At 42.8% G+C, this 26,314-nt stretch overlaps 1 long non-coding RNA gene across 1 annotated transcript; it reads right to left on the bottom strand.

Annotated features, from left to right (window-relative positions):
* Positions 1-455: 455 nt before the first annotated feature.
* LOC146767972 (uncharacterized) lies at positions 456-26,314 on the bottom strand. The gene is made up of 3 exons (XR_014953849.1): positions 10,536-26,314; positions 3,018-7,928; positions 456-2,880 (listed from the first exon to the last, which is right to left on the bottom strand). It is a non-coding gene; the product is annotated as an uncharacterized LOC146767972 (long non-coding RNA).

The raw sequence follows: 26,314 nt of genomic DNA, 5'->3' as shown, positions 1-26,314 counted from the left end.
GTTCTGCCAGACAAACCCCACCGTGCTTTCTGAGGAGGTATTGGAAGGGCAAGGAAGCAGCCTTGTCTCGCTGTGTTTGGTGCAGGCATTCCCCATCTGAGCTACTTGGTTCCTGTCACACAGAATATTTCTTCATACGGCATACATAGTAACAATATGTGTGTGTCAACATACATCTTTCTCCTGCTTTCATCCTCCGAGGACCTCATGCGGCAGATGGAGTGGAAGTCCAGACTGGCAGATCCCCGGGCTCACTATGGGCTTGAGGAAAGGGTAGGGGGAAAAGACACAGAAGAAAGAAAAGGCTATATTGTCATTTAAAAGCAGGTATTTCAATGCTGTGCCACGGACTCATCGTGATACAGGTAAAACATTGGCTCTATAGAGGCACCTGCTGGCTGAGAGAAACACATGAAGCAACCCCACCCCCCCACCCCTCACCCCCCCCCCCCCCAAAAAAAAAAAAAAAAGAAAATCTTTGCTTTCAGTAGATCTTGGAGCTGTTTGTCTCTTTGTTTAATTTTCAAAGATTTTGTGCCACCCCTTGGTGCAGTATGTGGGGATGTTGCCCTGGTCACACTGATCCTGAGGAAGGCTGGGAGATGAGTGACAGGTCTGTCTGAGCAAGGAGCAGCTCCCATCTGGCCCCTCCACTGCCCCAGCTACAGGTCACACCCCCACACCCCTTGTACCCACAGCCTTCCATCTGGGCAAGGATAGAAATCCAGCCCAATTGAAAGCCTGAAGGAGAGTATAAACCCTTTTTCCTCAAGGATCATGTTCCTACAGTGGAATGGTGGGTGTTATTCAAACACTGCAAAATAATCCCTTTTCCTTTGCTTTTTCTGTAATTTTTTTTACAAATTGTTGCAGAGGGTTTCTGAAGAAACAAATACTCATCCAAAATAACCAGAGTTCCCCATATTCAGGATACAATTGCCAAAAGTGCCTTCTAAGAGACAGGGAGAATTCAACCTCCCCCAGGAAAAAGAGGGGATGTTTCATTAACCGAAGGTAAAGCAAATTTAAATTTCCCAGAGGCAGGAACCACTTTGACTCTGTCCCAGTTCACTGTGAACAGTTCCGTCTTTATGCCAGGTCTCTGCACTTCAGACCAGCAGCAAGCAGATTAACTCACTCAATCCTTTTATTTGGTGGAAGGTCTTAGGTGCCTTTTCTCCTTGTGCTAGATGAATGTTCTATGAATGAAAGTAGCTCTACTGCAAATAACTTCCAAGTCTAACACTCCTCTGGATGGACAAAATCCCTCCAGCTGCTGCTTTCAGGGAAGTCCCCCACAGAAACCCCACAGAAGACATTAAATCCATGAGTGGGAAGGGGCAGTCTTATCCCTGTAAAGCTACAATGTACTGTAAATAATGTACAGAACCCAGCTTCTTAAATTACCACCACTTATCTCGTTTTATATTTCATCTGTATCCGTGATCTGCCAACATCCTGTTACCAGGAGAGCAGTGTATGCGAAGTTTGTGCAAATGGTCATGTACTGGCTGAATTCTGGCACCAGCAAGGACATTCATGTGCCTTCTATGTTAACTTTACACCATAATAAATACTGACAGTGCTATAGAATCTTCAGTGTTTGAGCTAAGCACTGCTCACCAAAAAAGCAGATCTATCTGTGTCCCAGCTATGCTTCTTTATTAGCCTTTTTACGTTCCCATGTCCATGGCTCCTGAGACAGAAAGCATCCACAGGCAGAATTTTAAATACGGAATACCTAAAAGCATGATCCCCATGTTTAGGAACTTAAGGAAAGACATGTGATTTGCAGAGGCAGGGTAATGACTTATTTGGAGCTGTGAGATGCTGAGAACTTTTAAGAATAATTTAGGACTTCATCTTGCAGATTGAACTCAGTCAATGCTTTGGCATTGACTTCAAAGAGCATAAGATCAAGCCTTATTTAGGGGTTCAATATACAAAATTAGGAGCCTAAATTTAGGCATCCATATTTTAATACCTTGACCTGTGTTAAGTAATACCCTTCATCTAATCCCTCTGTTTAACCCGAAAAGAAACGAATGCCGATAACTTCTTACTGACTTGCCTAAGAGAATCTGTGACAAGAAACGCATTACCCGCACTTCGTTTATTTTTAATCCCCTCTCTCAGATCCCCAAAATAACAGCTGAAGCAATGTTAGTGGAGGAGCTCAGACTCACTTTGAAATTGGAAGAGGAAATGTGAGAAATGTGGACATCAAAAAATAAATTAAACAAAACAATATTTTCTTAGTATTCCATCTTGTGGGCAAGTCTGGGGGGGATAATCCAAATTAGGAGAGAAGTCAGAGAAACAAAGAGGAATTTTAAGCATTTTAGTGCCAGAGCTATTTCTTAACACAGAGCTCACTCACTGATTTCAAATATAGTCCCTTAGCACAGAGCATGGAGGACAGCACAAGAAAAATCAACGTATTGGTATGGCCTTCTAGCAGATATTAAAAAAGTCCAGAATGGAGTGAACTGTTGAGAGAAGCAGCCAGGGGAACAGATCCTAAATATCCTGAGGTATTTCAGGTGTTTCTTCCCCTGTAAGAAATCATGGGGACACAAGATGCAGTAACCCAGCTATGGCCAAGCTGGCTACAATGGTCGCAAAATGGTCAATCAATTAACTATGTGAGTCTTATTATTGTGATTATTTCTGTGTCGGTTGCAGCTGTAGGTATTACAAAAGGTTGCTCCTCTGAGATGCTTTGCCAACGCTCCCTCTGCTGTGATGTAAATAGAATACATGCGATGGGTAAGAGCAGTGCTCAGCTCGGATCTGCAAGGATTAGAGATGCCCATGCACCACCCACTGGCAGTTTCACTTACCTCTGTCACTCAGGAGTTTCCCAAAGATCTTGAGCTTCTGGAAAGAGAGAAAAATGTTCATGAATGCACAGCACCATCACTCATTTTGTCCTTCTGTGTTGATTTCATTCCCCGGACACTTTCCCATAGTCAATAATCACATCATATTATAAGGAGTTGCATCCCTTTCCTTACTCTTTGTCTGGATCTTTGTATCATCCTTCTGCAGTAAGCAGCAGAGGCAGTGCCAGGTGAGTGGAGGTATCAGGACAGGTCCTCAACCATCAGCAGGATTGTTTTAACATCTACAGAGAGATCAAGAAACACGAAACAGTTCTTCCTGCCAAAATGATATGTAATGTCAGCTTAAGGGTATGATCATCTTGACCCTGACTTATATTTCCCTGGCTAATAGATGTGGTAGGAGTATGCACACACAGTTTTTGTGATAGTACTTCACCTTACACTTACATCACATTCCCTGGAGAAGTATCTGATGGGGCAGCCTTACTTATTAAATCATTTTCTGTAGGGGAGAATTCATTTGGACTCATTTATTATCATTTCTCCTGGAGCTCATATTTTGCATTCTGAGCATAAGGAGTGGGTGTTATTAATGGCTATGGGTCTAAGAACCAAATGCTAATTTCAGGAAAATGTTCTATTGTCTGAGGTTGATCACTTGATGTTTGTCCCAGGTGCTAGACACATGTTGCTTGCTGAAGGAGATATGGCTTGATCTCAGATTTCGACATTTTGCTAACTACCAAACAAAAATAAAACTAAAGTATGCCTATCCCTCCCTTGCAAATCAAGTGGCATTTAGCAATATTGACTTGAACAATAAATAAATCTATTCAACAATCAAATCAGAACAACCTCTGTGAGGCACCAAATGAGTACAATAACAGAGACACAGAAGTTGGACAGTCCTCTGCACATGCAGTCCTCTGCAAAGACAATCAAACAGGACTTCAATCCAGGGGAACTCACAAAGCACCTCTTCTGCATTCCATAGGCCTCGAAGTCCCCCCAGCACCTCTCACCACACTTCAGAGATGTAGCAAACACCAAATACCACAAACATAACACCACAGAAAGGGAAGAGGGCAAGGCTCTCTCCAAAGTCCTGGCAGTGACAGGCTGTGGTTTGCACCAGTGCCCCACACAACTATCACCACAACTAGCACCAAGGAGAAAGGTAGCAAACACCAACCAGTGGTGTCTGTCTGATCCAGAAAGAACTCCCTCCTGCCCATAGATCAGACAGTCAGAATAAATTCTGGGGATATGGGGACAGGATCACGTGCACACCTTGCCACCAGTCATGTCTTTTCTCTGGTCACTCACTCACCAGTGTTCCCCTAGAAGGAAGAAGCCACAGAAGGCCTGCCACACAGGCAACAAGTACTGACCCAACCTCCTCTCATTTGCTCCAGGAGACCCAAAAGCTTCTCTACAATGAAAAATGGGGCGCATGTGGGGATGGGTGGTATAACTTCCCTGGAGTGAAAAGCCCAAGAGCAGCTACTGGCTATTTGTGATTTCCCAGGGTAGCAGAGGGATGTGAAATGTATATGTATATGTACCAAAAGAATACTTGTGCCTCTTCCCCAGTAATTAGGGTCTGAGGTAAGGAACCTCCCCAAATGCCACTTCTCCAGAGGTGACTGTAGACCTCCTTGCACCACTTCTTCCTCCCACCCCCTTTCCCACAAGTAACTTGTGATCATCCCAGCTTCACCTCCCCAAAGGACTTGGGACCTGATCTCTTCAGGAAATCCTGCCTACTCAATTGTGTGGGCTAAAAACCCCAACCAAAGGATGCTCCAATAAAATCTGCAGCTGGATGACAGTTAAATTGTCATACTTATGCTAGATTATTATCTGATGTGTAAACCACAAACCATATATACAGTTGCAAGGCTTCCATCTCAGAGGTATATTAGTGTCTGGCTCCATACTCAAAACACATCCAATTTTTTAAAAATAACAGACCATACAAATTGTTTTGGATAAATGAAAATTTTGTAACTCTTTTCAATTGCAGTTTACACAATATTGTATTTCAGTTTTGTGAGGATCTTAAATAGAGCATATTGAATACAGTTCAATGAGCAATTTCATGAAAGCATGTTGGGTTGGTCAAAGCAGGGGAGTTTTCTTAAATTCCTTCTGTCTTTAGACTCCACAGATGCCCACACACCTTGGTGGGCTGTATGCCCAGAAACACACCTTCACACCCCAAAAAAGGTTGGGCAGTACCCCAACTAATTGCAAATCAAAATAAGGGCAAATAGTGTGTTCAAGTCTCCTAAATTCTCCAGGTCTCAGTCTCCTGAGGGAGCTCTTCTCGGCTCTGGAACTGAAATGTACAGCATTTCTTGAGAATAGAAGCTGAGAGAGAACCTTCCTCATCCATGGGCAAACTCATCGGCCTCCTCCTTGCTAATTATAATTTCCCAAATTCTTTTTTCCTCTTAGCATTTCAAAACTGAGTTCTGAAGCCAAATCTTGGAGGAAGGAACTTTGGTCCAAAACAGCTTTAACTTGAGACAACAGTTCACTTCTGTCAGTTCTGGGAAAACTTCACTTACACCAGTAGGACAAAATGTGGCCAAGGCTTAGAATGCCTGAGATGTCAGAAAGGCCTTATTTCTTACAAGTAGGATATTCATAAATAAAACTACTTTTGAAGAAGAGTGGCAAAATCTGAATTGGGTAATAGGTTTTCTAATGTCACTAATTCACAGAAAGGTCAATATTAAAAGCCCAAATGATTTAAAACAAGCTACTAGACAGCTACTTGTACAAATGCTATCCATCAACAAAATTAAGTTCAAACACATGATCAGTTTTGTCATTTCCAGTTTATTTTCTGCTCATCTGAAAAGAAGTGGTTTTTCTGGAACTAAACTATAGGTCAAAGAGCATAGCTTTTGACAGCTATAGTTTGATGGAGAAGTTCAATATTATCTGTATTCCCAAATATACAATATTAACGCTTTTAAGGGCCAACGGACAGACAAAGGGATATGAGTTTGTAAATCACCAGTGAATCTAAAATATTGTCTCTATCCTGGTAGCTGAAAACACAGTGCAGGTTTATCCTCTCCCCTTCCTGGACATTTCACAAGAGTTGAGTTGTGAGTGGACAAGCATCCATCTGTATTTGTGTTGCAGGACAGAACAGGACCATCAGGCCAGTGCTCCAAACCTGCGCAGGGCAGTGCTCTCTTGTCATTGCAGTGTGAGGCAGCAGCAGTCATGAAAGAACTAGCCACTTCCCTAGGAAAGGAAAATCCATAGTCCTTGCTCCAAAACCATTTGCTATGAAGCACCTAACAGTTTGTCTTCACTGCAAATGACTCATAAAAGAGATCTTACAGGAATGCATTTATATGTGGAGAGCCCATGTGCGAGCCAAACAGCTTGCCCACACAAGAGAAGCAGGTCAGTTAGAATAAAGTTTCCCTCACTCTTTAGAAACAGCAGCATGCCATTTTTTTCCATCTCCTTTTCTCATTTATACTCTAAAAAGTTGCAAAAGCCCCAAAACACCTTCTCGACCCTGAACTAAATAAATATTTAAATCCCTTTACTTTTTAATGCTCACGACCCTGAAGTTTGGATGGCAAAAACCCATCCTGCTCATTCAAAATATATTTATGCCACAGCTGGAGTTGTGTGCCATTAGTTTTGGGAAGGTTCATTTTTATGCCTCCCAGTGCCATGCACAGTGCTGTTCTGGGGCCCCAGGACACACCTGACACTGGGACAAGACAACTGTTCTCTGAAGCAACATCCCATGTACAGTCATTGGCTGGGGACCAGGGCTGTCAGCAAAACAACTTTTGCTTTACTCAACATCAGCCCAGTTAGGTGAAATAACATGAGCTGAATTCTGTTTTCAAAGAAAATGATTGCACAAACCAATGCTATCTATCTGTGAGAACAAATAGTTAAGCAAACGAAACCAGGCAGGAAACTCAATGCAAGAATAAGTGTATTTCATGAAGCACCATGCCCAGCTAGGTAGCCTGGCTTTGGACCAGCAGTCCTGTCTCTGACACATCTGCTCACTCTCCTCTTTGCATTTCACTGCATTTCACTTGGGGAGTTTGCTTTGATCTTTCATGGTTCTCAGCAGAAGGACCCTGCAGTGGTGAATGGCTCCTGCTTCAAATCTCTGCTGAAGTACTGTTTGGGCCTGTGATTGAGCTGGCCTTTTCTGCTTGAGAGGAAGGTGGCTTTAAAGTCCTTGAGGGGAAGAGGTGAATTCTTTAAGAGAAATAACTTACTTCTTCTGTATTTAGTTCTTTCACTGTTGGACATACCTGCTGTGCATGTACCCTTGTTCCTGCCCTTTCTGGGGCTGAAGAGAGGTCTGAGCACACAAGACTGGGCTGGGCAGAGTGCATGATGTGAGGATGATGCAGAGCTTGCTAAAGGAGGTGCTGATAGAAGGTTTGTAGTTCTTCACCCAAGGGATGGTGCCTGGAGAATTCCATGGAAAGAGGACAACCTTTCAGTTCACTATGTAACAGCACCTTTGATGCAATAAGAGACACTGAGAAGCCCAAGGGCTACCACCTTGAAGAATGAAGTGGTTGCCAAGGGAGTTGCCTTCTTTAATAACATGCATTCTTGACCCAGATGCAGACCACGTGCAAACTGGTCACACTGCTGGACAGCATCTTGTATGACAGAGAGCTGAGGCTGGTGGCAGGGGGTTCATGCCAGGTTTCAGTCAAAAGCACTTGCCTTTCATTTTGTTCCAGACTGAGCAGTGTAAATGAAAAAACCGCATCAGCCAGTGCCAATTTCATCCAGTCAAAAGTTTGGCAAATTAGTACAAGTCAAAATTCATTAAGCAGCTGCTGAGCTGACTGCATTTTTCTCCAACAACCTGCACATGTGCTTCAGAGAGCAGCTATTGGGTCTGCTCTCCCACGCCCAAGACTCATTCCGGCAAGGGGAGGACTGAGAGGATCATGCTGGTACTGCTCTCCTGGCATCCCAGCTCTGGACATCTCGGTGAATGAAGGCCTCTGATGGGATGGATCATCAGTAAGGCAGGCTCATGGTGCAGGAGTGATCTCCTCCCTAGGAAGCAGTAACCAGAAGAGAATCAGGATGTGGGCCACATGGATGTTCCTGCACAGTGTTGGAGGCACCCAAGCACAGCACCTCTGTGCCTCCTTTAAGAAGATGTACTGTGCTCTGTCATTGTAGACACTTTAGGGACAGACGCCTGCTGGCAAACAGGAAAACACTATCCAGGGTGGTTTATTGCTGGCTGCTTCTGTCCTGAAGGCACCAAAGCATGTCCAGCTGCAAAGCACTGCAGGATTAAGACCAAAAAAGTCAGCTACATCCCAGAAGACTGGTACATATTTTACTCTGACCACCACTGCTCATGTCTAGGAGAACATGGAAGGTGACCCCACAAGAGTTGCACACATCTCTGCTGGCAGAACAGAGGCAGAGTAGAGTAGAAAGGATCAGGATTGACCTTACAAAACACTTTCCTCTGGAGGACATTCATTCTTTATTAGTATTCTGCTCTAGAGCAAGACTAGTAACTACAGAACTGAAAATTAATTATTGATTAGTCAAGACTGAAACAAGTGTGACTCAATGTGATTTGTTACAGGCAAACAGAATAAAGTCCAAACTGCTCATATACAAACCTGAAGGTTTAAAAAGGCCAGTTTTCAAAGTGGAAAACAGTTCAGCATTGAGCTAAATGAGATGGGAGTGAACCACAAACAGAAAAAAAGTGGAATAGTTAGGAAATTGAATATTTTTATTGGTGCTGAAATATCATAATTGAAAAATAATGGTGATTTGGAGGGAAAATAAAGCAAAATAAATATGTAGATATTGGTCTCTGTATGGATTTGTGTATATGTAGATATGGGGGGAAGAGAGAAACTAGTAGCAATAATTAATGTCATTTAATTGATTGCAACTGTACAAAATTGACATGGGGAACAAAAGCACAAGAAGGAATCTGTGAATAGGAGATTTTAAGGCAGTAAGACTGCTTTTTTTAAGCAGCGCAAAACCAAAGGATATAAAAACTAGTTCTAGACAGTTACTTAGGGGTACTACTGGTGAAATAATTATCTTATAGTGATACAGGGAACAGCTGTAGCCAACAAATGTGGTTGTTGTAGTGTTTGGACAGTGATGACATATATTTTCTTCCCAAAAGAGACTGTGGAGCTTTTTACAAATATAACAGAAGCAAAAGAACCTGAAGGCAGTGATTTAGATTGAACACACACAAAAATCACAATTTATAAAGCACTAAAAAGTGTGCTGGGAGAATGTTCTGAGGGGCTTTGATAAGTTTAGGAAAACAGATTTCATATTCCTAGAAATAAGGTGGCACTGTACCAATATTACCATGAATTAAACAGGAATGGGGGGTGGCACCGCAGCCATATATCCAGAGACCTGGTGAAGCCTCCATTCCTTAGCTTTTCAGTTAGGGAGAACTAATTCAAGGGGATAGTATACTTTGTATCAGTGAGTCTAGATACACAGAAAATTGACCAACTTGGTATAATGACAGCTTTTATCAGCGAGATTACAAGTTTGTTTGATAGAGGTAAAAGTGTCAATATAATTCATTTAAGTTCTTCAGGCCATTTTAGTTCATGCCATAGAATGATAGAAAATATGCATGGATCTTATCAAAAGGATTAAAAACTGGATAACTAGTAGGTCTTGGGAAGTGCTACTGTAAGAGAAGAATCACTGATAGTTGGTGCTTTTGGCCCAGCTCATTCAAATCCAACACAAAAATGTGTACAAAATTATTCCTATTCAAGTCTGCACATAGTGCAAAGATGGAATTATTAAGTGGTGAAGAGGATGTCTTTGGTGCAGAACAATACAAATTGCATGGGCTCATGGAAACATAATGTATTTTAACACAGAAATGTACGACTCAGCCGTAGCAAAAAGGAGTCCTCCTACCAGAAAGGGATTTCTACCCCTACCCAAGCAAGCCAGAAATCTGAAGAGGAATTGGAAATCATGGAAGTATCTGCCAGAGTGAAATACAGTGTCAAGAGTAATAAGATCCTGTGCTGCAAAACAGGAACTATCAAACAGGAAAAGGGAGGTTGCCAGCCTTTAGCACCAAGAAAACAGCTGCTGGAATCACTGCATGGGCAGGGAGGAGTTGGGAGGGTGTTGAGAAGAGCCAGAGGATGACTGCAGCACTGAAAAAGATGCCATGGAGAAGGGTTGCCATGATGTCGCCTGTTTTTGGATGAAAGAGAAGGTCATGGGTGATTTGGTAATGCCATATAAGGGTTTTCTACTGGAGACAGGAGTACAACAAGGCTGTCCTTGGTTTAGCCATTACAAATATTGAAAGAGCCAATGGGAGGAGACAATGCGAGGAAATCTTGGAGATTAGAAATGAGGCAAAAATTACAACTGAAGAAAATTACAAGAAGCTCTGGTGAATTTTCTGAAAACTGGACATCTTTCTAGACAGCTTTCTAGAAAAGAGCATGTTTCTCCATAAATGATGGGAACAAACTCAGTAAGTTTTTTTGTCAGGTGTTATACAAATCAGCTGAGATGGTCATCCCAGTCCCTTCTGATCTATGCTTCTTGATTTATTATAGAAGTTGTATTCTGTGTCTGTATTTGTGGCTTGCTCTGATTGCAATAGGGATTCACACCTACCTGCTGGACAGTCAGTGCTGTTTCTCCGCACCCAGTAGCAATTCCCTTCCTGACAGCATCTTTTCCTTCTTCACTGTTGTCTCCAGAAGCAGCAGTCTGCTTCATTGCCTTCCCTCTTGCTTTCCACAATGTACAGACTCTCACAGGTCACTCGTGGCTCCCCACCACTCCATTCCTGTCCTGGTGTCCCCAAGTCTTCACATTCCTCCAACCCTACTCCTGCTGCTCAATCCCAAGAGATGTCTGTGGAAGAAGACCCTCCAGACACCTGGGAAGACGCCCGCGTCTCTCTTCAGCTACAGCGAGCAGCTGTGAACTCAGACTTGAGTCACGGGCAGCTTGGGGGCGGCTAAAGGCAACTTCTGAGCAGGGAAAGCAACTCCCGGGACTATCAACTCGCCCACGTTATACTCCAGCGTTATGGAGAGCGGGGAAGGGCCCGCGGGGTTTTTGGAGGGCCGGCAGCTTTCCCGAGGAGGCAGCGCCCGGCTGCTGGTGCTGCCCACACTGCCCCCTGCCGGTCGCCGGGCGCCCCACCTCGGGCTCCATCGCCCTCTGCTCCGCATCCTGAGGGTGAAGATCGCACCGACACCGACTCCAATGCCTTGGGGGTTGCCGGAACCCCCGGCCTGGTTCAGGGGTTCCGTGCGGTGGTAAAGGCTCTCCTCCAACCCGTGCTTCCAAAGAAAAACTCCACAGCCTCTTGTTGTTCGGTCTCAAGGCAGTTTATTGCAAGCTATCTAGAAGATTGTCTTCTCTGGCTACTGCGGTTTGCTCAGCAGCTCAGGCAGAGGCGCACACACCTCTGACACCCTCTCTGTCTGCTGTCTTCTTCTCTCCCTGCCCAGGGCTGCTGCTATCTTTTATATGGTACATTATGTGATACACGTTTACAGTTTTTCCCCAATACCTACTACCTATGTTAAAAGGTGCTTTTCTACTCTAAACCAATCCATAAGTGCCAGCCAGCATCACCAAGAACATGGAGGCAAGGAAGAAGACGGAGGAAGAACAGGATCAGCCCACTTTCCTCCATCTTAGAACTTCTGACCCCCATGTACAAAGTACAAACCCCCCTGTACAGGTGCTAAAACCCCCCTGTACAATACTAAAAAATTTTCCCCTCTACTTTGTAACTACTTCTACTATACTATCTAACCCTTTGTGACTGCTTGTTCCACCTTCAAAGTTGGTAACTCATTCCATGGCTCAAACTCAAAATCACAGCTGTTTCCAGCTGCATGCCAGGGTCTAAAATGCTTCTGACCAAGGCCTGGAACCTCTAAAAATGTCTGAGAGACATTTTGAGTTCCAACAGGGGGTATGTGGGATTAAATATCCCTCACCCACAGGGCATGAGGTTCAGCCTGGATGAGGGGAACAATAAGGAGTGCCTCTTTTCAGCTGATGCTGCAAATTAAAAATGCCCGTGAAAATACAGGCACCTGAGCCAAAGAAGTCTCTGCCCCCAAATGCCACCATAGGAAAGACTTGACAGCACCAAAGGAGGCCCATTGGGCAGGTGTGTGAACAGGAGTATCATTAACACCCCTTGCATCACTCATAGCTGGAAGTGCAATCCCATTACCTGTGCCCCCTGACAGGATGGTCATAACCCCAGCAGAAAGAGAATGATAAAAATTAACTTATTAGCATTGTTGTTGTTATTCCTAAGCAAAATAGAGGACTCAAAGGAATGGTCTGCCCCCTCCTGACAGCCATCCTCTGAAGAAAGGACTTTTCTGCTGAAGATAGGAATTAAGGAGAAAAATGAGTCAAGATTTCCATTTCTGAGATAGCTGGTAATAATTAACATGCAGCTTAATGGAGGAGCATGTTAGTTGAGCTTTCCAGGGAATGTATTCTAGCTGCGAGAAGATAGAAAAATTCCAGAGTGAAATGCAACTGGCCTTGCACCTCATATTTCTTGTAGTCCCCAGATCCCATCAGGCCATTAGAAGTCCTGGGCACACTGAAGCTACTCTGAGCATTTTCTTTGTGTATGGAGAACTTTGTGGCAAAGCTGCTAAACTCCAAAGATGAAAAACAGGATTATTACTCCAGTTGGAGAAAGCTGAGGCTTAAGAAACCCATGGGATAACCCCATCTCTCTGGCAATATCTTTTTGCAAAAATAAGACTGTAACTCTTGCTGAAGTTCCCCCTCTAACCCCAGCCTACTCTCTCTTTCAGAATTTGGTTCATGTGGAAAAATGCATCTCAGGCTTTGGCACAAAAGGATCCTGATATGCCTACCAACACAACAGGCCACTGTCTGACCTGGTCTGTGGACTGCACAGCACCACAAAACCACTCTGAATAAAACAGTAAGGGAGCACAGACCTTGCTGTAAAAGGGACAGAATAGCCCCACCAGCAATAGGTTAAAATTTTAGCATACCTCTAGCCTATCTGGTAAGGAATCCAGGACGATTTCCTCTGTGGTAGGACATTTCCCACACCGTTAACCCACAAAACACTACCAGTTTTCAAGCAGGAAAGTGAAGAGCAACTTTTCCCAACAACTGGGACTAGGCACATTTATATGCAAAGAGTAAAAAATACCACCAGTGTGTGTTATTGCTTACTATTGCATATGCAGCAGGAATAGCTTGAGATAGTGTAAGAAAAAATAGCCATATAAACATATAGATTCTAGGGTATTTATGAGTGAGGAAGGACAGATAAGGTGGTATAGGAAGAAAAGAAAATGAGAAATTTTGCCTAAGGCAGTTGAGAGGTTGAGGAAGACATGAATTTGAATGAGAAAGTTTTGAATATCAGAAGATCTCCAAAGTATTTCTACTCTCCTTCATAAACACAGAACAGGAGAAGGGAAAAAAACATGCTGAAATCTTAACTCACATTACAGCATATAAAAAAATGTCTCACTCCATGCAATTACTTGCAGCTCTGTACAGGCAAGGGAGAGGGGACTGAAGGTCCATGAGTAATCACAAACCCCAATCTCCAGTAATTACTATCCAACCTTTAAAAAAAAGTCCTCACAATTTGCCAAGCTTAACCATAATTCTATTGTCCTTGCTCCTTGGGTCCCTTGGCTCACAGTTGCAAGAACCACTCAAGCAGAATGTCAGGTTAAAATTCTGATAGCTGGTGGAGACAAAGAGAAAGTCCACCAGGGAAAGATAAATATTGTTCTATAAAGATCACCAACCAAATCTACTCAAATTCCAGAAGATAAGCATTGTTAATAATTTCCTGCTCAAAGTGGCCAGCTCTGGCCTCTCCTGCAACCTCTTATTCCCATGAAGCCAACATTTTTGAATAATAATTTTTTTGAAAAATTACCCAAAACTAAAGCAGTTTTCCTCTGGGTAAAACTTCTGTCCCTAATTTAGCCAATGTTGGCTTTAGGCCATCAGACTTTTTTCTTCTCTAGTGGGTCATACAGTGCATTTGAAGAAATACAGCTACATCTGAAGTGCTCACCCATTTTATTTTAAACAAAACATAGTTTCTATCCACCTCCAAAAGACATAAGTATTCAGTAAGTAAATGTTACCCATTCATTTCACCAAAGTGAAAACTTTTTCAGATATCACTGAAGAACAAAATAGCAATAAATGAATTTTGAAGTAAATTTTAAGGGCTGATGAAACACTTTGACTGCAAATATGCAGAATCTCTCTCTGGACAGGTTATCCAGTGGACTCCAGCACTTTCAGACTCTCGTTCAAACTCCAATAGCTGGAAGTTTGGTGTTATTTTCAAGTGTTTCCAAGACTCTTTTGGTTTGGTAATATTCTCTTCAGTTAGAGAAAATAATTTGCAAGAGCTGCTTTCTGACTCTTCTGGTTCAGCAGAGCAACTGCAGAAGCAATTTTCCTCCTAAGAAGACCTGTAAACTCTCTGCATCCCAGAGCAGGGAAAACAGGACCAATCATTATTAAAACAGCATTGTGCCATGGTCTGCAAAATATCTGTAGCTGTGACCACTCCTTGTGTCACAGCTGAGGTGCCCGTGCCTGCTTTGTGCTTCTTACTCTAAAAACTCCCACCCAGGGCATTTCCTTCTGTGCTATCCCCACAGGACCCATCCAGCTATGGGAGACAAAACTGGTTCTGCTCACCAGAAATGTGGCATTTTGCTTATTGCTGTGCACCAGGGAGCACTGGGAACCTGATACAAGGGAGGGCTTGTGTGATGGGCATTGGAGGTCAGTAAGTTATGACTTTATTTGTAAACATGAGAACACTTCATCTGGAGTCAATAAAAACACAGAGTCCCATGGGGCCATTTTCCTGGGTTAAAAGCAATAAATTCAAAGAACTCATCCTTACAGAGAGGGGAAATTGGCTAAGAACAGTGGCATAATAATATGTTACATTATATATCTACAGGCCCTTTGATCCCTGGATATTTACAAATATTAACGAGTCATGCTTCTCAAGCACCTTTTTGGAAGGTATCATTAGACCATTTTCCAGATGGGGAAAAACCCACAGGAGAAAGAAGTGATCCTTCCAAAGTCACACAGAGCGTCTGTGACACAGCCAAAAGCAGAAACCAGATATTCTTGCTTCCAGTCCTTTGTTTTTAATTATAGCAACATTCTTCCTCACATATTTTATGTTGTATTTTATAACAAGTCATATATGAATACGCCTATGTAGGACATTTGTTGCCGGATTATTTTCCACTAGGCACACTGGCATTTTACTCCTTGCACTAAATGAATTTTAACTGACCCTATTGCAGCAGAAAACTCAGTCATAAATATGTACTGTGGTCACACAGAGGGCATTGCTCACACAAAATAATAATTGCCTTTACAAGCAGCAACAGGAACAGATGTATCTTAAATTTCCAAGAAGGAAATTTTAAGGAAATAAAAGGAAAACGCACTTATGCATATGAGTGAACACAAAAAAATTAGTTGTGCTGTCTTGGTCAAGTTCAGCAACTCAAAAGCTGCAGTGTCTAAGAGACCAAATGTAAAGAGATCTATTGATTCAGTATCTATTGGTTTGATGGAAGAGTGGGGGTAGAAAAGAAAGAAATTTTTAAATTGTCAAGTATTCTCAAGTATGTGAGAAAAACAGCTATCTGTAGGGTCCTTTGTTCTGGGGGATCTGATAAAAAAAAAAGCAGTCTTCTTTGGTGAAACTCCACCTAGGATTGCTTTTTTGCTCCTATTGTGGAAAAACAGTACAGTTGTCACTGAATAATCTAAGCCACAGTGGGTCTGTGTTCCTCGAGGATATCAAAGCATTATATTTATTTTAATTTTTTCCTCTCTTTGTTTTTCCCTGCAAAATGTTTAGACTCTTTGCATATAACAGGTCATGTTTTAAAGCCAGACCACTATCACAGAATTTAGGCTAATAGGACTATGTAACTTCATTTACATACAGGGCCAGTACTTATTAGCTCATTCCTACAAACCATATCAAAACATTCAGATCCTCCTTGATCCTCCCTGTGAAATCTATAAATTCTTCCCACCAAATCCAGAGATAAAGGGATGAGCCAGGCCTCTGCATCCATTTTGATCCTTACTGGCCTTGAAATGGTGTGGAAATTTGATCACTTTATAATTTTCTTCCGGGATTTCTCTTCAGACTTACTCTTCTCTGCACTCACCCCTCATTTGGGTGTTTGTCCTTTCAAGAAAACATAGTAATTGCTCTGGATTTTACCAGGGGACATTTTGTTTGTGGGATAAACCTGTCCAGATGTTGGCATTTACATCAGAGCTAGACGTCTAGACACACTTTTAACAGTCAGCAGAAAGAAACAGGCATTCTGTGACATGGGTAATCTCATTTTAAGGTAGATGTTGAAAAGCGCTCAGATGAACCAAGTCCTGGAAGTGCCTATCTCTCTCCATTGGCTATAAAGATTGCCTGGAGCAGAAGCTCAAACATAAACATCAAAAGTTAAGGGAGATGAAAGTGTATGATCCTCAAAGTGCCTAAGAGAAAGGCACTTCAGTAGTCACTGGGCTTTGGGTCTTTGTACTGCATGAAGTAATATCTATGTGTTTTCCATTATGTAATCAAATAACAACAGCAAAGAAGGAGGAATATTTTCTATGAAGGAATCACAACCCTTTAGTCTTTTTTTGAGGTATCTGCTCACATGCCTAAAGACAGACAGGCTTCAGCCTCAGCCTCCAACACAGCAACTTCAGTTTGAGTGTTTCTTCTGCCACCAATGGAACCAAATTGCCTTGTCTCAGCAAGAGGAAGAATGACTTTACAGCAAACTTCATTCAAGGGAAGAGCTGCTTGTCTGACATCACTGAGCAGATGCAGTCTTCCATAATGCCAGCTCATATGTCCCCAGAGTAATGTGAGGTAAAATACTTCATTGTCTCTAAATTTATATGAAAAAAGTGTATCAACTCAGCTGCCTTCATTAGCATGACATGCACCTCATTGCCAGTGAGATCTCAGTTTGTCCGTCTCATGAAAGGAGGCCACACGCAGACTCCTCCAAGAGTAGCCATTGCAATTACTACCTGCACTGATGATGCAGACCAGAAACCCCAGATAGCAGGCTTTTAATCAACCTTGTAATCACAAAATACTCTCATATTTACACAACAGAGTAATTGTAATGCCAATATTATGATAGGTGGTAGAATGAAGCTCAAAAGCCTTGATGCCCTCCTCTTCAAATCAACCATTTCCTCATGATTTTTATACAAGAAAACAGATAAGCACTGGTACACATTACTGTTTTTTCCTTTTTTATTAGCAGGGCTGACGGTCACTATATCCATAGTCCTTTCTAAATTTAGCTATATTCACACAATGTCAGCATCTCAACAAGACTTTTAAAGACACCAATATCTCTTCATAACTGCAAAGCCCTGGATTGTTGTGGGGAGTCTTGTTGCCCAAAAGCAAATTTTCCAAAAATGTCTGAGCAAAGATGAAGGTTTTGCTCCAAACAACCTTCCTAATAATGTGGAAGTGTCAGGGAGATTTTGCACCCTGAATGATCTGCTCCACAAGTATTCAACATTGCTTTAATTTAATTGTGTCAAAGGCCTAGTGGAGTTCGAAAAACTATCCATATTTCTAGTTCTTCTGCCTTTCACACAATATACTGGTAAGGAGTCATTTCCCTGCATTCTCTCTTTGTGTTATGAACTAGGATTGTTTTTCTCAGTTCTGTTTTTCTTGTTCTCTAGGAACACTTATTGGCAGAAGTGTCTTTGTTTCTTAGAAGTTCATCAGCTCTCGCCATCTGTTTCTCCCATGATGTCACTGCTGTCACTTTTGCCTCATTGCTATTTCCCCGGCAATCAGTCAGAACTGGATGCCTCAAATGTCTGACCTCCACTAGGAATTAAAAAACAGACCAGAAAGGATATGAAGAAAAAATGAAAATATAATGGGAGTAGAAACCAAAGAAAAACAACTGCTCAAAATCTCTGATTGCATCTAAATGTGATTCTTCTGCTAAATTTCTGAATTATGGCATTATATTTTAAGAATGTTTTAACCTTTGACTCCAAAGAAAACCTGTTTGAATTTATAGACTTTAAGAGGTAGATATTTAACAATGTTTTAATAGCATTTTAAAAGGAGTGATTTCTTTTCATTTTCATACTCAGACTCTTATAATCTGAACATCAAGACATGGGGTGAGAACTATTGACACTTCCTACATCATAAGAAATAGAAAAGCATGTTGATTTTTAAGTAGAAGGACTAATTTTTCTTTCTTAATATTGACACCTAATAAAAATAGGAAAAGAATAGTGTCTTTGTTAACAGCCACTCTGTAAATTTAGACAGGAGACATCTGTAGGTTCTGAAACATATATCAAAATCAAGGAAAATGCCAATGCAAAAAAACTGTTGTTTCTTTCTGAGAAAGAGCAAACCTTTCCCTCTTGTTGCCTTCAGATGAGAAGGCAAGGCGACCTTGTTTCAAGGGACAGCACGGCAGCCCAGCCTCGCCCGGGCCACTCGGGCCACAGACATACACAGACACCAATGTGGTGGATGGTCAAATGGCGTTTATTACCTTATCTCATGAGGTTAAATAGTCAAGGGGGACTTTGCTACGTCAAAGGAAGAAGGTAGGGTCTTCTAGGGTTAGTAAGGAGTGGAAAACTACTGGGTTTGGTGGGGTTACATGTCTTGGGGGTAATGGATTAGATATTACAGGATGAGGGGGAAGGGTCTTGCTTTCCGTCACATCCTGAAATCTTCTGTTCGCCTGTCCCTATCTACCACACCCTCTTCCCATTTTACTTTCTTGTCCTGATTACACAATGTCAACAAACAAACAAGGCCATAAACCCAGTTTTATTTTCACTTGGCAGGGTACCTGTAACTTGCGCTTGCTCTTACATAAAACAGAACTTTTTAGCCAGTTTTATTGCTCTCTCCAGTATCAAGATGCCCACAACATTCCAGCCAGGAGCTCTCCACTGCTTCTGAGGTTGTAACCATGCCAGAAATACCACTGCAAAAAGGAAGGCTTCCTTTCCATATACCAGAAATAATAATTTCCACAGATCCCCAGCTTGCACAGGTTAGTGTGACCACAGGCTTCTTCCTCAGCTCCCTGTAGGGTCTATCATGATGAAAGCTTTTGAAAATGCTTTGTACACTGAACTTCCTGGAGGCAACGGGAGGGCTCAGTGTGGCGTTCTGCAATGTGAGCATCCATCTAAGCGGCTGTGCTCCTCATGGAGTCCCAGCGCTGAATATGCTTCATATCTGTGCTAGCTATTGTTGCAAACTGGTGCAGCTGAGCCTGATCTCAACACAGCTGAAGCTTTAGGACTGCCAAGAACAGAGTGTGTTCAGTGATGTTTTAGGAAGTATGGCTTGTCTTCGTATGCAGGAGCTCTCCTTGTTCTCATTACCTCTCTTTGAGTGCCAGAGTCCTTGAGGTAAGCAAGAGACCCTTCTCCTCCCTTTCTCACAGTGAAAACTGCTTGCCTCAGTTTGGAACGTCTTTTAGCTAGAAATTATCTCCTCTTGACATTTGTCTGCAACCTGGTACATCCCAGAACATATATCCCTATATGTCTAGCCAATCATCTCTAGAAGGAATATTCGTTTTTGCTTGTGGAGACATCTTTCACTACATCCTCAGTTTAATCTTCAGGTTATTTCATTTGCCTTTGATTTTACCCTTTCACCATCCCAGAAAGAGATTCCTATTCTTGACATCTCATATTTGGAGATGGAGATGAATGAGTACAAAGCTTTTCTTATGGATTATACGTCTGTCTTGTTAGTAGCATACCTATCTTGATAGATCAGTACAAAGAGGCTGTTCTGAACAGATTGTTTATTTTTTTAAAGTGAGGAAGAGAAGCTGTGGTAGAACAATTTTTGTGCTTGGTAGTTGGCTAGTGTAGGCCAAGCAGAGATAAAGGAGGATGTATTGTCAATGCACAGTCATCATAACCCCTCCAGGTGGCCCTTCCCAGGAGTTCCATGTTCCCCTTTTGCAGTTTCAAGTGAAATGCCCATCAGTGCCACCCTCTTCTTCAAACATTACCTGAGCGTAACTGATCCTTTTTAACAGTTATGAATGAACACACAAGTTTTGATGGCCTCAATAATCTCCAGCTGCATTGTCTGCTTCCACATATGCATAATCAGACTTACCTCCTCCTTCTCCATTTCACTCTGTCCCTTGTTCTTGGTTTCAGCTGCCCTTGCCCTCATCAGTTACTCTCCATATCTCAATTTACCCTGAAAGACTCTTCAGCCATCTCACACAATTCATCCTTACATTCTCCAGCCCTACCAGACTTAAAAGTTTAGGGCACAGATTTTTCTCGTGCGTGCGAACAGCAGTGGGTGGAGTGGCTGCTGAAATCTTACTGGATCTGCAATATGGGCAGTGTGGTCTGTATGCACTTAAAAACAAAACCTTGAGGGAAATTCTGGAGCCAAGCTAAAATGTCAGGATTTTGCTCAAAAGGCCAATAGATCTGCAGTTGAGAAAATGAATCACTGGCACCAAACAAGATAAGGAGGAGATGAGGAAAGTTAGGCTGTTTGCCTAGAAGCCCTTCATATTAATCCTGGCCTCTGACTTTGTGTCCTGACAGAGGGACTGTTGATTTGCCTCTAGATGGAGAAGCCACTTCAGGAGAAGTGAGGAAGAGAGCATTTGGGGTTTTTCTTCACTTAGCCTGGCAATGGTCATTTCACTCTCAACTTCACTGACCAAAGTCTGCCTCATTAAAAGAAACCAGAGTTCAATGTCTATTCTAGGAAATACAGATGGGAGTGAAGTGAAGGAGGGGGAGACCCGTTTCCATGGTTTCAAGCTCTTTCTTTCTCGATGTTGCTTCCCTGCCATTACACAGATAATTTCTCCAGTTTCGAGGCTCCAGCACAGCTCTGCCTCCTGCAGCAAGGCAGGGTCTTTCACACCTTGGCAAGTTGTTCACTGAGAGACATAAGGGGAGCCAGCAGTCTGCTCCTGCTCCTGTCAGAGCAGGTTCTACCATGTGTTGCACCCCAGCTTCCACTGAGTTTTCAGGTTGCTGTGTCCCACTTTAATTTTCTCCTTCTCTTCAAGCTGACCCTCACACAACTGAAATCTAACTGGATGTCTCGCTTGGGTGCTCTGAACCATGGGGATACCTCTAGGATAAGCTATAGCCGTCCTCTGTCTTTCTTTCCCCAGGACAGGAGGCTTATTAAGTCCCGTTATTTCCCTCTCTTAACCTCATTGAAAGCATGCCCCAGAAACCCCATTTTTTCAAGGACACTTTTTCTAACTTCCTTAAAGGCTGCATCTAAGTAGGTCCTGCTGGTGGTACATAGGATGTCCTTCTGGCAGGAGTTGAGATCAACCCAATTCAGTGCTCCGTCTCCCTACTGGCCTGCAGCAAATCATCCTGCCACTATCCCCTCGGCACTCCCTCATTCTTCCCCCCCTCCACCCTGCTCAAGCCTCTTTCCCAGAATATCCTCCCCCAAGTCTAGAGGCAGATATTCCTCTTGGAGACTCTGTAAAGGAAAAGAAACATCTCAGAGAGATCTCTTGTATTGCCCTGGGCTGAGACTGAATTTTCCTGGGAACACCTGCAGCCTGCTTTTTCTAGGAAGCAAGTAATGTAGAGAAGCCTAGAGTTGGACTCATGGCTACAAGTCCACATGCAAGAAAAGTGAAAAAGGAACTAAAAAGATAGCTACCTTATCATTAAAATATGAAAATTATTAAGCTTATCTTATTCTTAGGAAATAGGGGGAAACTGAAGAGTCAGTGTTAGGGGCCTGCAGTTGAACAAGCTTGGTTTGTAGGATAAATTACTTTTATTCCTGGTGAGAGACCTAAATTGTGTTTACAAATAATGCTGACGGTCCAGCCCTGACTGTGCTCCAAAAATGCAGCATCCCTACTCCTGGATTGCCTCAGCACTGCATCCCCAGAGGCAGGGAGAAGCAATAATCCAAAACATGACACAACTTTTAAGCAATATTTTCTTGTGCCTTGTGGTATGTAGAGGGCTTGCTGTCTCCACATCCCCCTAGCAATTGCTCTGGTAACAAAAATATTATTGTCTACACTGTCACGGACAATAAAGACCCCTCAGGCTCATTGTTTTAGTGTCGGGATTTAACCCAAGTATCCTTACCACACCTCTGCCTCTAAATGTTCTGATTCAATGATTTGGCTGTGAGGTGGTGAGTCACTCCCTTTCATCTGCTGCTTGGGTCAGTCCTGCAGGTGGGACAGAGGTGATGTGAGGGCCTCAGGCTGGCCTGCAAGACAATAGCAAGTTACACCCCAGAAAACAGCGTTTCAGAGCCCTTTGGATTTGAGTACTTGTGAGCTGACCAGTGTGTCTCCTTCACACTCTTGCCAGCCCAAGGCTCTACACCTATGGACTCCATCTCCCATCCATGAGTTCCCAAGTTCTGTGCCTTTTGAACCCTAGAGGGTACTAGAGAGCAATATTCAGCTTCCTGAGGAGCAGGACACTTGCCTGAGGTCCCAGAGGTGTCTTGTGAGACTAGGAAACAGCCCTATGTACCTTGGAGAAGCCTTGGAGGCTCCAGGGCCTGCAGATCCCTCTCATTCACCATTGCTCTCTGAAGGAACCGAAGCAGGGACCAGGCAGTGTAGGGAACATGCAAAGCCTGGCAAAGGACGTTTTTCCCTCTGGAGTTTCAAGACAAGTGTGCCTGGGTCCCAGTTGAGCATAAAGGATGCAAATGCCTCCACCTGTCAGCACCACTCTAATAACCAGGAGTCGCTTTGTTACCGACTCCCTTGCTTTACCAGAGACATTGCTCAGACACTGTGGTGATGGGGACCAAAGAAGAAAAGATATGAGCAGACCAGGCAATCTGTACCACATTATTGCAGCCCTCCAAGCAGTGACTGCACATATTCGAGCATACAGTATGACCACATACTCTGCCCTGCCTGGAATCATAATAAAGAATGGGATCATCCTGAGCCCATCCCATCCAGGCAGTCACCCAAGTTTCAAAAGTTCTGCGAGTACAGACACAAGAGAAACATTTCTGCCCTTTCTGCTCTGGCCCACTATGACAGCAGAAGAAGAGCAGAGACTGAGTAGAAAGTCAAGCAGACCCCACCAAATGATTTTTTTGAGTGTAATGACCAGTCTTGGAGACTTGTTTCTGCCTCCTGGACCATGAAGAGTCCTGAGAAAAGCAAAGCCCTTTTGCTTCTGGAGGCAGAAGAAACTCTGATTTCTGACAAGCCAGGGTGACAGATGTTAGCAGTACTGAGGAGCATGCTGGCCTTTTGCCAGCTTCTTGAGTTTGGCATGTTAATTGTACCTGAGCATAGAGAAGATTTTAATCAAATCTAACCACTCACAGTTATAACTTTCTACTTGAGCAGCAAAAGCATGCAGAATTTCACAAAGCATGGGTTAAAACAAAAATACGCTTTCAGAGCAGCAGGAAAAAACCTAACAACTTTATAAAGAACCAGTGAGTCCTTTGCAAAACCTCACTCCCATCTTAGAACACTAAGAAAGGGTTCAGCTTCAAGGTAGAAATGGATGTGTCACTGAACAGCTCTAAACAGTTCAGCAAAGCAATCTTGATGTTCTCTGTGCCATTCAGCAGAACTACTGCTGTCACCTTGGTATTGCCTGAGACTTTGAAAGATAAATGAGACATTACTATGCAGAAGTAATTTTTTTAAAAGTCACAGTGGCTTTTTTGTCATCTTGCATGCAATAAAAGAAATAACTCATCTTTTGGCCCTCAAATTTGAAAATGCAATATAAAGTACAATTTCAATGCTTGTAAAAAGCCAGACAACTATATGCTATCTTCAGGTATTTTGTTCTTCCATCATTACAAAACAACAAATTCTACCAAAAATCTATGAAGCTCCTGACAATCATTGACTTTCAATTAGCCTACAAAAGATATTAGACTCCCATGATCAGTTCTCTGCTGACAGAATTCATTGTGTGAGCCACCGTTGAGGACTACTCTTTCTCACGCCCATCACCTAAAGTACCTGTTCGTTGTCACCTAGATGAAGTGCTTCTGCACCCACACAGCTCAAGGGAGAACCTGCTAGGAAGTGGTCTAAACCCCAGCAAGCTCCCTAAGTCATGCTTCATACAGACATCCCCACTCATATCACAGAATCTCTAAATCACAGAATCTTTAAGGCTGGAGCATACCCTTGAGATCATCTGGTCCAATCATCAACCCATCACTGCCACTATCACCCCTAAACCGTATCCCCAGGCACAACATCCGGACACCTCTTGAACACTTCCAGGGATGCTGCCTATACCACCTCCCTCAGCAACCTATTTCAATGCTGAACTGCTGTTTCAGTGATTTTTTTTTTCCCCCTAATATCTAATCTGAACCTCTCTTGGCACAACATAAGGCCATTTCCTTTCATCCTTACACTGGAGACATGGTAGATGAGATCAACTCCACCTCACTGCAGCCTTCTTTCAGGTAGTTGTAGCAAACAATGAGGTCCTCCCGAGCCCCCTTTTCTCCAGACAAAACAACCCCAGTTCTTTCAACCCTTCCTCACAGGACATGTTTTCCTGACCCTTCACCAGCTTCATTGTCTTTCTTTGGGCATACTAAAGTGCAGAGCACCTGCAAGTCAGCAGACACATGGTCACACCATCACTGAAGCCACACCATGGTGAGGATAGCCAAGTGGACCAGTGGTTCTAAGTGCAGGCTTAGGCCCAGACACAAATTTAGGGGACACTTCCCTTATGAAACCATGGGAAAGGCAGCAGCAACCCTGATAGCACCAATCAAAGCTCAGGTTTCCAACTAGCTTTTAAAATTACCAGTCCTCCTCTACTAGCACTGAGATGAAGGCAGATTTAGAAGCTATTTATTGCACTTCAGGTTTTGTTATCACTCCATTAAAAAAAATAAATGTTTTGGACATGAACACAGTCAGTTATTTGGCTTTTGATATGCATACACAGGGAAACTTCCTAGTAACTTCTTGCACTGTCATCAAATACCAGGAATTTGTTCCTTTCCCCCAAACTAGGCTCAGGCTTGAATTCTCAATTCATAGACTTTGAACTTGATTCAGGGTAACATTGTTTTAGCTGTAGTTCACAGCCCCTTACAGCCATACAGGGCCTGCCAGAACATCTTATCTCATCTCATGGCTGCCTCCAGGCCACAGACTTCAGCAGTTCAAGAGCTACAGTTGCATTCAGCAAATCTCTGCTAGCAGTACCAGGAAGATCTCCAAGATTTTGAGATTTTATTTTTATAAAGAGAAGGTAAGATATTTATTAGATTTTTTTTTTTTCTAATGCAACTTTGAAAGAAGAAGCCACACAAAGAGAGAACTATGGCAAAATCTCCATCACTCCAGTCCTTATACCCCTGTCTGGGTAAGGAGAGGCCAGACCATTTCCAGTTGCTCTTCTGGGTCTCAATACAGGGCTTGGGATGAGGCTTCTCAAGCCAGTGATTCTGCCATTTATGGAACACTTCCTCCCATCCCTAATTTGCCTCAAGTCTCCACTGTTTCATCCCATCCTTCCCCACTAGTGAACCCACAAAAATGACACCTGAAAAAACATTTCTGAAGGTCAGATATCCAGTCCTAATAAAAAAGGCTGAACTTTTCATTTAATTGCAACCAAGAGGCTGTATTGTAAAAACTGAGCTCATTCTAAAGAGAAACAAAGGGGGAAGCTGTCTACAAGGAACAATTCACAGAGCACATCTCCATGAGCTTTGGCCCTTTCCACAGACCTTTGTTTTGGTACCCATTTACAAAGGGTGTTCCCAGAAAACCTCAAGAGGAGAAAGGAGAGGGAGGTGAAATTATCTTCTCTGCTCACATAAAGGCATGAGGCAGAAACTACATGAAGATTTATGACATATTTCTTTTCCTTGCTTTCACCATCTTCAGAGATTCAAACAAACTGTCTAGCTAGTATGAATTCTCATGGTCAAATTCCTGTGGGAAATACTCTTGCTGAGTCAAGCTGGCAGAAAAACAGAAATTCTGCTTTAAGGGAAATTCCAGAACCTCTGTTTTCTCTCTAAATTAATCAGAAAAGTCAGAAGCCAATTTTTTTCTGCAAAATGTCATTTCCAAGTATTTTTATTGAATATCTAGAAGAAAAAATAGGCCAGTCTGAGTTTTACAAGCCACAGCTCTGTGAGATGTGTGCCAAATATAAAACTTTTTGGACATTTCTCTCTGCAATTGCAAAAGTCACATCACACTGCAGTAAACAAGTGCAGCCACAGAGACAGTGCTCCTCTCAGCATCAGACTGCCCTGCAGAAAACACAGTGTCTGTTCAGGC

Source organism: Lonchura striata, chromosome 3 (assembly GCF_050655825.1).
Source record: "Lonchura striata isolate lonStrDom1 chromosome 3, ASM5065582v1, whole genome shotgun sequence".
NCBI lineage: Eukaryota > Metazoa > Chordata > Aves > Passeriformes > Estrildidae > Lonchura > Lonchura striata.
This window is presented reverse-complemented; position numbering and strand designations above follow the sequence as displayed.